Genomic DNA, 12,595 nt, shown 5'->3' on the forward strand with positions numbered 1-12,595 from the left:
GCATTTTATTAAAAACTAGGAGACATGCATTCTAGGGCAGCCTGGTAAAATTTAAACATGATGAAAGCTCATTTGATGATCACTTTTAAGTTGGGCTTGTCGATTCTTATATGCACACTTGCAGCCACAATCCTGGAGGGACTGTGGGGGGAGTGGGGAGGGGTGGGGGGACAACAGAGATCTGAAGGCGGAAAGAAACAGTGTCCCACTGAACTGATGCCAGCAGAGGAAGGGGAGGGAATTTTTCATTTGGTGCTTCTTCCTGATTTCCTCTTTTCTTTAAGCAGTTTTCCTCCTGTTGCTTCAGGAAATGAATGATAGGAAGGGGTGGGACTATGATACAGTCTTTGTCCATTCTGGGGGCAAGTTGATACTACAGGAGGGGCTTTGATCCCAAGATCCACAGCCACTCTGGCATGCTTGGGGAACCCTCTAAAAAGCTTCCTTTTGGGGCTGCCGAAGGTCCAACGCCAGAGAATCAATGGTGGCTCTGTCCGTAGCTTCATGGAGGATACTTGTGATGTCAGGTGCCCATCTCCAAGGGCAGAGCAACCTCTTGGCCCTTGGAAGGTGCCACCCAAAGCTTATTTATTTACCTATTTGTGTTAGTTTGCATGTGCAGCCCACCTCATTTCCATCTTGCGAGGAACCCAAGATAACTCCAGTGACTGGCCCCAAAGCACCTGGTGAGCTTCAAGCTGAATAGTGACTAGAAGCGAGATCTCCTGAGACACAGGGTGACGCTTACACTGCGGCAACACATTGTTATTGTTATTGCATTGCATTTATATCCCACTTTTCTTCCTTTTGAAAGGAAAACATGGCAGCTTGCAAGATTTTCCCCCTCTCCATTTTAACCCTCGTAACAACTCTGCGAGGTAGTTTAGAATGAGAGGCAGTGACTGTCCCAGAGATACCCACTGGGCTTCGAGACCCCGATCCTGAGTTCCAGTCCAGCCTCTACACCACATGGGCTCCAGCTGATGGTCCCAGGATGCAGCCAGTGCAACCTATGGAAGGCCAGGATCTGACTAGTTCACCCCACAGGCAAAAGGCACATGGAATCTATTCTTCATGAGCTGCCAATGAGGATTAATTCATTTCCCTGAGCTGCCAAGCATTCTAGGATATTTAAGCTCTCCCATTTTCCTGAAATACATTTAAAAAGAAAGAATGAAAGCGAGGATATCCAAGTGCATGCATTAATTATGGTAATCCTGCTCTTGCCGTATATAATCAAATGCTTTCAACAGTCCATTAGATCTCGTCATTGTCATTCAGCTTCCTTCGGGAGGGAGCTGCGTGTTTTTGCTCCTTTAAACGGCACATGCCAAAGAACCAGATCCAGGGGCATAAGGCTGGAACAACGTATTCAGCAGCAGAGCTGGCTCTCGTCGCTTGAACTGTTGCCACTCAGCTGCAAAGGGGGGGAGTGGGCGGGAGCAGTCAATGCCAGAGATGTGACAAGCACGGGAGGAGCGGAAGGGAACCATTCTCTCCAGCACCACTGCATCCCCTTCTTGCCAGCCAGAGTTCTGATACATGTTTGATGCATCATGGGGGAAAGAGATTAGGGGTGAAAGCTTTCAGGGGTAATATGGAGGGAAGGGTTTCATTTTGGATTGTTTCATCATAGGGTTTATAAGGGAATAATAGTCAGAAGTGGTTTAGAAGTATCACTTCGAAATCCCATGAAGTACCAGTCCTCCTTTGCCCAGCACTGGCTGGGCCTCATCTGGAGTCCTGTCCTGTCCTGTTCTGGGCACCACAGTTTAAGAAAGGTGCAGACAAGCTGGAAAGGGTTCAGAGGAGGGTGACAAGGTTGATCCGGGAGTGGAAGCAAAGCCCAGAGAGGGGAGATGGAAGGAACTGGGCATGTTTAGCATCCAGAAGAGAAGACCCAGGGGAGATAGGATGGCACTCTCCAAGTACTTGAAAGGAAGAACAGAATCTTTTCTTGATCACCCCAGAGTGCAGGACACAGAATAATAGGCTCAAGTTACAGGAAGCCAGATTCCAGTTAAATAATCAGGAACATTTCCTTACTGTTAGAGCAGTATGACAATGGACCAATTACCCTGGGAGGCTGTGGGCTCTTCCACAGCAGAGGCATTCAAGATGCAACTGGACTGGCTTCTGACAAGGATGGTTTGACTTGCACTGAGCAGAGGGCTGGACTTGATGACCTTCTTGGCCCCTTCCAAAGCTACTATTCTATGATCCTATCTATAGCATTGCCTTCTTCTATGCACTCCTACCAGAGTTACCTTGAGCATCACCGTTGCTGTGTGTGAAACTGCGAGTGTCACATTCGACTACCACTGCTCCCCACTACCTGCCCTTCAGGAGTTGCTCCATCCCCATGCCCATGACTGAGATCCGTTATCTTCTGCTGGTGTGACTGTTAATCCTGAAGGTGGTGGATCTATCTCAGTTGGTGCCTCTGCTCTGACCACTCCACCTTTGGGGCCCCTGCTGGGCGACCAGCCTAGTGAGAGAGGCTGGCCTCCAGGCAGCACTGCTCTCAGCTTCTCCCCACATCACAGGGTCATCATGCACTGGAGAGAGTTTGATGGCACCTAACAGCAACATGGAGGAAGGCTTCCCGGCAGGGGGAGAGAGCCATCCCGCTTCTTCTTCTGTACAAATCACTCCCTTTCCCATTTGCCCCCGTTTGCAGTAATGCTGCTTTTGCTAGAACTGGGTGTGGTACTGAGCGTGTCATTCTGGCCTCATTGCTCTTGCAATTAGAGCTTGCACAATTCAGTCTCAAATCCCGTTCAGCCTTGAAGCCGACCTGGGCTCCTTGGAGCAGTCGCTGTCGCTTAGTCCAACTTACCTCACAGGGCTGTTGGGAGAACAAAGCTGCTCAGAGCTCCTTGGTGGAAGGGCAGGGTGAAGCAAAAACTAAGAATTGTCCATTCTAGGTGAAAATGGGGGAAACAGACGCAGTGTGCAGGAATGGAGGCCATAAAGCAAGGTTAGGCCAAAGTTATGCAGAGAAGTACCGTGTTATCGCCTATTCACTCTAGGACTTCACTGACCGCATGCCCAGCCCTGCTTTGCTCTGCGTAACGTGTGAAATAACCCCTAGCCAATTCATCTATCCTGAAAAATAAAGAGGTAAAAATAGCTAATTGAAGGGAGTTCTCTTTATTCTTGCTTTGTATCTCAGTAAGCTACTCTTTGTACATGTTAAGCTTCCACATCACTTTCTTAGTAAAGAGAATGCCCATCGTTTTTAGCAGCTGTCAAAGGAGACACATCAGGTCCTGTTGCCGAGATGTCTATATAAAAATAGTATTATTATTAATTTTATTTGTATACTGTCCAACAGCTGAAAGCCTCTGGGTGGTTTACAACCACACATAAAATTCAATATAAAATATGGCACTCCTGTTGCACAGCTGTACGTTCGTTACAAAGAATGTACAGGCCTTCCCAAGAGATTGCAGCTCAAAACTCAGCACAGCAAATCCAGAAAATAGGGCAGAACCTCAGGCCTGGGGATGCAATCTGGCCGGCCTGGAGCCCCCGAGAAGCCTTTCCAAGCATCTGGGGCAATAAGGGGGAAGCAGTGAGTCATTTGAGGGACGGGCGCTAGCCACACGGGCTGGCGGAGTTGAGGTCCCAGGTACCTCAGATGGCAAAACTCTGGCTAGGGCTCTTTGTTGCTGTTGTGTACCATCAAGTTGCCTCCACCTTATGGGGACCCTATGCATGGAAGCCCTCCAGGATGTCCTGTGCAGCTCTTGTAAACTCAAGGCTGAGCCTTCCTTGATAGAGTCCGTCCACCTCATAGTTGGTCTTCCTTTTCTTCCTCCACCTTCGACTTTCCCTAGCATGTTGCTCTTCTCCAAGTGCCAAAAAACCCCAAAGAACAGTCTTACCTTTGCCATTTTTGTTTCTAGGGAAAGTTCTGGCTTGGTTGGATCTAGGACCCACTTGGGTTAGGGGCTGTGGAAACTGCTTCCCACTGAGTCAGGCCCTGGGTCCACCCAGCCCATCATTCAACACTCTTGCGGTGGCTTTCCAGGAATTTTGTTCCCACCCTTCGCTGGGGGTGTCAGGAATCGAACTTGGAACTTCCCGCATGCAAAGTTTGTATTCCGCCACTGAGCCACAGCCCCAGGCGGCTCTCCTTCCCGCCCCTTGCTCCTGTGTCCTTCTCAGCTGCGGCGTGGCAGTGGCTATGAGGATGGCCTCAAAAGTGAGGACAGAAATGTTTACATATGTTTGGGCAAAATCCAATCCGATGCTGTTTCTTTTGCATCCTCCGGTCTCCCTTCTGCAACATCCCAGTACGTGAAAGGCCAGCAAGTATCCTGCCTTTGTACCTGGGCGTTTTCTTTTCTGCAATCCTGCTTTTGGCTGTAAGCCTGTACTACCGCAGCATGAGGCAAGATTTCAAAGTCTTGGAAGAATTTCACTCCCAGCTTGTTATCACCTTCCTTCAGATCAGACACATTGCTTTGAAATTTTGGATTTGGTTTACAAGGCAGTAGACGGCCACACACACGGAACCACGCTGGGCTGAAAACTGTGGCCTACTTACTTTAACAACGAAATGCATTTGAAAAATTAAACTTTTTAAAAATTAAACAGCATGTGAACTGGTTAAATTCTTGTACAATAACTGAGCCACCCATAGCGGGCACGTCCCATCGCCTGCCATCATTTGGGTTTTGCATTTTTTTCCAGCATGCAAATATTGTCCCCTGACTATCTTGGTATCAAGTAAGGGATCGTTGTGTGAGATACTTTAGTAGTGAGAATATTCTTATTTTACTCCTGATGATATCTGGAAGCCAGGAACAGGCTAGTGAGATATTGCCAATCACATTCTTAAAAAATAAAAAAATCATGAGTTAGAATGACACAAAAGACTGGGTTTCCAAATGGCTGATCTGGAAGACTTGTTTGCTTTCTGTGACTTCTTCATGAAATTATATATATGATGGGCTATAAAGCCTGACACCATCACTTACACTAAGTGAGCTTTAATTCGCTTGGACATAACTGGTGAGGTGAGGTGGTGTTGCCCTCACTCTCAACTGACTTTATTCAGCATCATTTATTATTTATTTATTTAATTATTATTTATTTGGGATTCTTGTATGCCACCACATTCACATTAGCCTCAGGGCAGCTTCCAACACATAAATAACAATACAGTACATACAAAACTGGAAATATCCAGGCAATAGTTTAAAACCAATAAATAAGCTAGCAATTCATTAAAATAACGTTTAAATAAAAAGGTCTTGGCCTGGCGCTGAAAAACAAATAATGATGGCACCAGGCAGACCTCTCTGGGGAGCGCATTCCATAGGTTGGGTGCCCCCACAGAGAAAGCCCTCCTCCGGGTACCCACCCTCCTAATATCTTTCATGGAGCGTTCCCGGAGAAGGGCCTCTGCCACCGATCTCAAGGGGCGGGAGGGCAAATATGGACGCAGGCGCTCCTTTAGATTTAGATATCATGATATTAGCGAATTGCCATATTGGACTGATTGTCACCTTATTGAGTGTACCATGCTGTTATTGTGCTCATTATGTGATCCCTGATTGTTGTGGATCATACATCCCAAAAGGAGGTGAGGAAAACCCCAAAAAGAAAAAAGAAAAACATCATTCTAGGTATCGAGTATGATTAAGAAGCGAAAGGGTCCCATTCTCACATACCCCCTGAGAAATATTTCCACCTTCCCAAAGTAGCATTTTTTGATCTGGAAATTAAAAGGGGTGGATATTCAAAATATAAATCACAGTTCTACAGGAGAATATTGTCTGTGGAGGAGAAGGAAACTTAAGATGCAATTGCCACAACCATCAGGGCTTGTTTATTTGCTTGCTTCTCTGGTTGTGCACAGCAGGTTTGGAACAGAAGTGCACTTAAACAGTGAGAAAATACCGTTTCAACCGCAGCATCCTTAAAGATCCATAAACATAACTCACTCCAGCAAGATGATTCCCCAGAGGTAGCAGAGAAAGAACTGTAAAACTGAAAGCATGGCCTGTGTGCATCAATATGACTTGTTACGGCACTTCTACAGTGAACCAGACATAACACCCCCTTCATCATGGATCATGGCCATGAGTTGGATCCCAGATCTGGCTTCTGCAGATGGAAGCTTCCTCTAATGCTTGCAGGGTTCTAGTCCCACCTTATCCAAGCTCACTGGGGGCCCCAGACCATTCTGTGCCATTTCAGGCATTTGAAAGAGCTGCTATGGAGAGAACAGACAGGGAAGTCTATTTGCACCAGCCCAGTTACACTTGCCTAAATCTGGATCCAAGCCAGTGGCAGTAAGCATGCTTCCTCTTGATGCCAAGCAATGTCTTTTGCCTACAAGATGCCAGGGTGAGGGCGGGAAATACTGTTCTTCTTCTCTACATAAATTCAGGCATTATCATGTAGCCAAATCTCACTGGCTCTGTGGCATTACTACAAAGCCAACTCAGAGTGAAGGCTGTACTATAAAGCCAACTCAGAGTGAAGGCTATACTATTAAGCCAACTCAGAGTGAGGGCTATACTATTAAGTCAACTCAGAGTGAGAAAACCATTTCCCTCTTCACCATGGAATCTTGAGTGTAAAAAAATGGAGAGAAAAATATGCCAGGTAGCAGGAACCATATGCACCATTGCCGGTAAGGGAAGCAAACACTTTTTCCCTGTGCATAAGGACTCCAGAAGAAACCCTACTAACACTGTGGCAAACTCAAAGGGACAGGCAAAGCATCTGGGCTCTCTACAGGGCTCGCAGTAGTCACATGGCGTCACAGATTTTCATATCATGGTGCTCCATCAGTAAGGTCGAGAGAAAGAATGTATGTGCAAAAATAGAAATGATTGCAATTCAGCTAAAGCAAAATGCCAAAACACAGTACATTTGTAGAACATTTATTTATATATGGCACCAGACTGGAAGGCCAATGTTCTCTCCAAAGGGGCAAAAAAGCATTCATGTAGAACACATTTGTTAGATATCAACAGTAATATGCTATCTGGGGCAACCTGTCCCCACCAAAGACAATGGAAACTGGCTAATGATTCAGTCAAGAAGAATAGGTCTTGCTGTCGCAATGCTTGATGTGTGCAAGGTATCACAACGAAAAAGACTGTAACTATGATTTGCTGTTTGTAGGAGAATGACTCCCTGCTCGCTTCTGTGTAAAATAAGCAGTACTTGTCATTTTTCAAAACTCAGCCATGTTCCAATAATTCTTTCCTTCTTCCATTTCTGCATCACCCAATTGCTGAAGCTCTTTACATACAATTCATGCCCAGCTAGACAGTGAATAAATAGCAGCAGGGCTGTGGAGTCGGAGTCAGTGTTGGAAGCAATTCTTGGGTTACTGGAGTCGGAGTTAGTACAAATGTGCCAACTTCAACTCCTAATAAATTTAAATAATAATATAAATTATATGTTAAAATTACCTGTTTCATAGATAATAGTCTGATTAACCTAGTTTGACATTCATGTTGGCAGTGATGAAATGCTGTGTGGGTCGAATGCTTTCGATCAATATAGGATATAAATTATTAGTATATCTGTTTCATATATATATATATATATATATATATATATATATATATATATATATATGCGCGCGTCAGAGTCGAAGGTTTCATGCACCAGCTCCACAGCCCGGCACTGCAGGGAGGTGGCAATTGTGAAAACAACCCTAAATGAGTGGAAATGATTGCTTCCAGAATGCAGCAGGTCAGATGCTACAAACGGAGCGCCACTGTCCTTCCCTAGAAAGGAGTATTTCCACCCATGTTGTAAGCCATCCTGGCACGTCTGAAAAGGACAGAGTAGAAATATTGTAAATAAATAAGTTACCAGGATCTCTTTAGGAAAGGCTAACTCCGCAACCTGCACCTGGTCCATCCCACTGCTGCACCATGAGGAGGAGGAGGAGGAGGAGCATGGGAGCCCCAGTGGACCCCAAGGTCATGAATACACATTTTCAAATTTGTAAAAGCTAAAGCAGATGCAAAAGAGGCCTTTTCAATCCCGAGTTCTGTTTTGAATTTGATGTTTTAAATTGGTATTCCTACATTTGGGTAGAAATTAGAAGTTGGAAGATGTTGAAATTGGATCCACGTGTTGTTCCCTTGCCCCACCAGCTGTAAAATTGCTCATGGAGCAACTGGCATCATGTGTACCTTGGCTTCTAGTTCAAGAATCCAGAAGAGCGCCATGTTTTGGCAAAGGAATGGGTTGGTGGTTCCCCAGTTGCAATGCTCCATGGTTAGCATTAGAATCAAATGTTTTGAAAGTGGGTAGAGGGTCTCAGTTGCTAAACAGCAGTGGAGGCATAATTACCAACAACCCTTGAGAAGTTACTCCGTTGCTCCATCATGTCCAACATGTTCCACATAAACAAATTTTATCACATTGTCATGAAGCTTCCCTCCCTTTAAGAGACACAAATATACACAGCATTCCCCCTCGTCATTATGAACAGAAACCTGTCATACATGTAAGAGTTCTTCAGTCTTATACTGCCCCACAGCACCCATGTTTTTTCAGTAGTGCTCAACAGTGTTGGGGACAGCAATCCCATTTAAAGGCAGAGAGACAGTTTGCATCAAATGGTCCAAGGTTCAGTCCATAGTATCTCCAACTCAAAAGGATCTCAAACAATAGAGCTGAGCCAGAGGAAAAATTCTACCTGAGATCTTGTAAATGAACAAAAATTCACCTGATAAATTTTTAAAAATTGATAGCTGGGGTCAAAACATAAATGTTGGCCGCAGCATTGCAGCTTTTCCCCTGAAAATCATCACAAAAGTGTTGGCAAGGAAAAGGTGTCATAATGGATGTGATCCTCCACTTGGAAGATGCCCTCGGGGGGTGGCTAGAAGTGCTGGACTGGGAGTCAGATCTGGGTTCTGGGCACCACGGCCATGAATCTCCCTGGATGACTTTGGGACAATTGCTAATTCTTTGCCTGCCAACCTTTACAGAGCTCTTATAAAAATGGAGAAGAGGACCATGCAACCCACCCTGGTTCCTTGGAGGAAAAAAGGTGGGCTATAAATAAATAAGCAAATAGTTGCTCACCTGCATTGTCATTATTTTATCTGTTCCATTTGAACAGAAGGGAGTGTGGGCTTTGCAGGGTACCTGTTGTCCCAGATTTGGCCAAGCAGGCCCCAAATTCTGCTGGATGGGAAATCTGGTGGCAAACCTAAGTGGCTGAGTCAGCATTTGCACCAGAAGAGATATTCAGGGAAAGAGCTGCTGCTGGGGAGAGAAGATTGTACTACTGCTGATAAAATCTAAGTCACATCCACTTGCAAAAATGGAACCTACCAAAATGCCTCCAGTTCAGAGAAAAGCTCTTTATCAGCAAGACTTTTCACAACAGGGATGCTTGGCTTGGAAAAGAAGACAGAGTTGAGGGTTATCTTCGTTATGTTTTGATGTACGAAGGAACCTTGAGAAAGTGATATTATAAAGGTGGATATCAGGCAGAATCTTTGGCGTTCTTGGGAAAATGCAGGCATGCCCCTTCCTAGTGCACACATGTGAAGACTATGATTTCTTCAGCCCTTACCAGCCTAATTAAACTGTCAGAGTCATGGGCATTTCCATGCAGAAAGCATATCAAGAAGGGAACTTGGCAAGATCAAAGTACTGCAATACATAAATAATGTGACATTGTCATCAGTGGGAGTCTCAGTAACTGATGTACACATATACAAGAAATCCCAAGTCCACAACAGCGCAAAATGGAACGCCTCTCAACCAAATCCAGGTGTAGCTGTAGAAAAGACAATACCCTGGTAAATTTTACAAGCAAATGCAGCAACATCCCATGCATGCCAAAAGAAATACCCAACCTATTCAGAAGGGCTTGGATGGGCCTCGCAAGGGGAATGTCTATCCAAGGTGACCTTGCCTTTGGCAACCGAGGCAGAAAGTCACTTGCAGACATGGATCGCCTCTGCTGAAGCTCTACAGGTGCATTTATCTCCAAGCCCATGGGCTGAATCTGGCCTGTCTGCATTTCTTCTCTGCCCCTCCAGCATTCCCTTCCCTACACGCATCCTTTCTCCCCAAACATTTGGTAGCTTCCTGGCTTTTAGACCGTTTTCCCACCTCATCCTAAAAGGTAAAAATGCCTCTCCCAAGCCTTAATGCAAGGAACTGGGGAGAAGTTTAGGTGTTCTGGCCTTGTCCTTTTTGCCAGTGGTCCACCCCCATCTGTATTTGGTTCCACCACTGAAATGCACCTTCCAAGGGTTTATCCAGAACTGCATTCAGCTTTCAGGCTAAAAGAAGTTCAGCACCACAATGTCATCTATTGGGTTTGGCTGCAGGAGACTGAGGTTAAAATCCTTTGCTCCATCCTAAAACTCAATTGGCAATTTGGCTCCTCCCAGGCTAATCACTGCAGAGACTTATAGAAGCAAAATGGTTGGAGAAAAGGCAAGGTACAACTGTAGCCAATAAAGGAGAGGACCGTTACTATTAAATGGATCAAGCAATGCATTCAGTCAGTCATTTGGATAAATGAGAATTTTGTTTCTCTTCTCAGATCATTTGAACAAGTCCCATTTTTAACCCTGAGCATGAACACGCATGCATTTTGGGAGAAATGCCAGTATGTCTCCAATTATGCAAGCCCATTCAAAAAAAAATTGCATTTTTCATATTTTACCAAATGTGAGGAAGCCTCCTGGTTAGGCTGCACATTTTTCCTTGTTGCATTTTGAATATGATTTGAATTTGAATATGAACAAGGTGAAATGAGCTTCAGGGTGGAATTTGGAGAACCTAACAAGGTTGAAGGTTGCATGTTTGCCAATCCCTATTTGGACAGAGAGGAAGAATATTGTCAGGGTAAGACAGTGAGATGGAATCCTGGGAAAGGGCTTTTGTAGCAAAATGTCAACTGTTCCTTTCAGTGAGGTTTCGCATTGTCACAGCAATCCAGAAGGTCAGCTTTGGCCCTCACCACACGTACAGTAGCTCTTTCCATGCAGCCATTGAACAACTGCCAAATGTGGATGACGTGGGGAGTGGGAAGTAAGATCGCAACCATCGTCCCCAATCCTGAGCTCAACATGTTCAGGCCAGAAGTCTGAACGGAGTCCATAACTGTGCATGAGGAGGGTCTGTAATGTGCGAGTGGAGAGTCCTGGTTGCAGGGCTTCTAAGTATGCAGAAAACACCTGTATTTGCATGCATTTGGGTTCGGTTTGGAAGTTAGGAGTAATGGCAGGCACAGCCCCACTTTCTCCCCACACTTTTTCTGTGAATCTGTGAAAAGGGCTGTTACCTCCAAATACTGTGCTCTACTTTTCTCTGTGAGTGAAGGGCAGCCACTCATTTATATGGGAAACAGGAAAGGGGTGCATTGATTGGGAAGAAAACTATACAAACAATTTTTCCAGGATAACAATTCTGAATTAGTAACATCTCGTTGGTCACACAGATGTAGTAGCTAACCATGGCTTATTTCTCTTAAACCATGGTTAAGCATTTTATCTGGAATCTTGGACCTTAGTGCAGACTGTCTGCAAAGTATGATTTATTGTGGGTTTGCAAACAATGGCTTACATTCATTTTAATTAGGTATTATGCATACTGAGCAAATTATATTTAAGGTACTTTCCTAGCAATACACCCATATGTATCCCTTTCAGGGTCAGGGCTTCACCTGGCATGTTAAACCGTGGCCTCACTGTATGGAGAGAGAATCATAACCAGGATTAATACAGCAAGTCATGGACAATGCTAACCAGGGTTTAGTGTTACATGCACTAGGCATAATGTCCTTGGGAATCCTTGGTCTTCGAAAGAAATCCCGGAGCAAATCCTGATGCCCTCATTCTCTGGCATGTACATTCCTTGGAATGCAACTTCCATATAAAGAGGGTGGATTAAAAAGGAAGAAATATGCCAATTCACCCATGCCTGCCTGCCAGCCAAACTAGGTAGCTATTCGCTGTATAGGCACTGGCAGCTAAACCCTGTATCCTAACAATAATTTCACGAATCCAGGGAGGACAACGTCACAGATGGACAGAAGCACAGCAGAATATCTCATTAAGATTCTAATGCTATATATGAAGAAGCAAGCTGGATCTATGAATTGCTTACAAGACAGGCTGTTAACTATCGCCTGTTTCACTACATTTGACTAAGCAATAATAATATACTCCGCAAGCACACCTCAAAGTTGAAGCTAAGCAAAAGTGCACTTTGCAGTCCCTCAAAGCGATCTGCAGAGCACTCCTAATATGAAGTAATGACTTATATCCTCCATCCCGCATTGTTATAATAATTGAACAAAGCAACTAACCAATCTTCCTGCTGCATTTCTTTGGAAGTGAATCACACTGGAAGCAGTCTTTTAAAAAGAATAAAATGAAGTTGGCACTGAAGCAAATTCAAAAGCAAATTCAAATTTGCTAATTCTCCACTAACTCACTAATCGCAAAAAATTACATTTGGCAAAATAATGCTTCAGACTTTTTGACTGAAGATGATTTGGTGATTTTTGTGGGGACAGGTTCTCCTTTGAGAAAAAAGGTATGGCTGCTACTGTTCAGTTTTCAATTCTATGATA

The sequence above is a fragment of the Varanus komodoensis genome, unplaced genomic scaffold (assembly GCF_004798865.1).
Source record: "Varanus komodoensis strain SLA01 unplaced genomic scaffold, ASM479886v1 scaffold3, whole genome shotgun sequence".
In the NCBI taxonomy this organism is placed as follows: domain Eukaryota; kingdom Metazoa; phylum Chordata; class Lepidosauria; order Squamata; family Varanidae; genus Varanus; species Varanus komodoensis.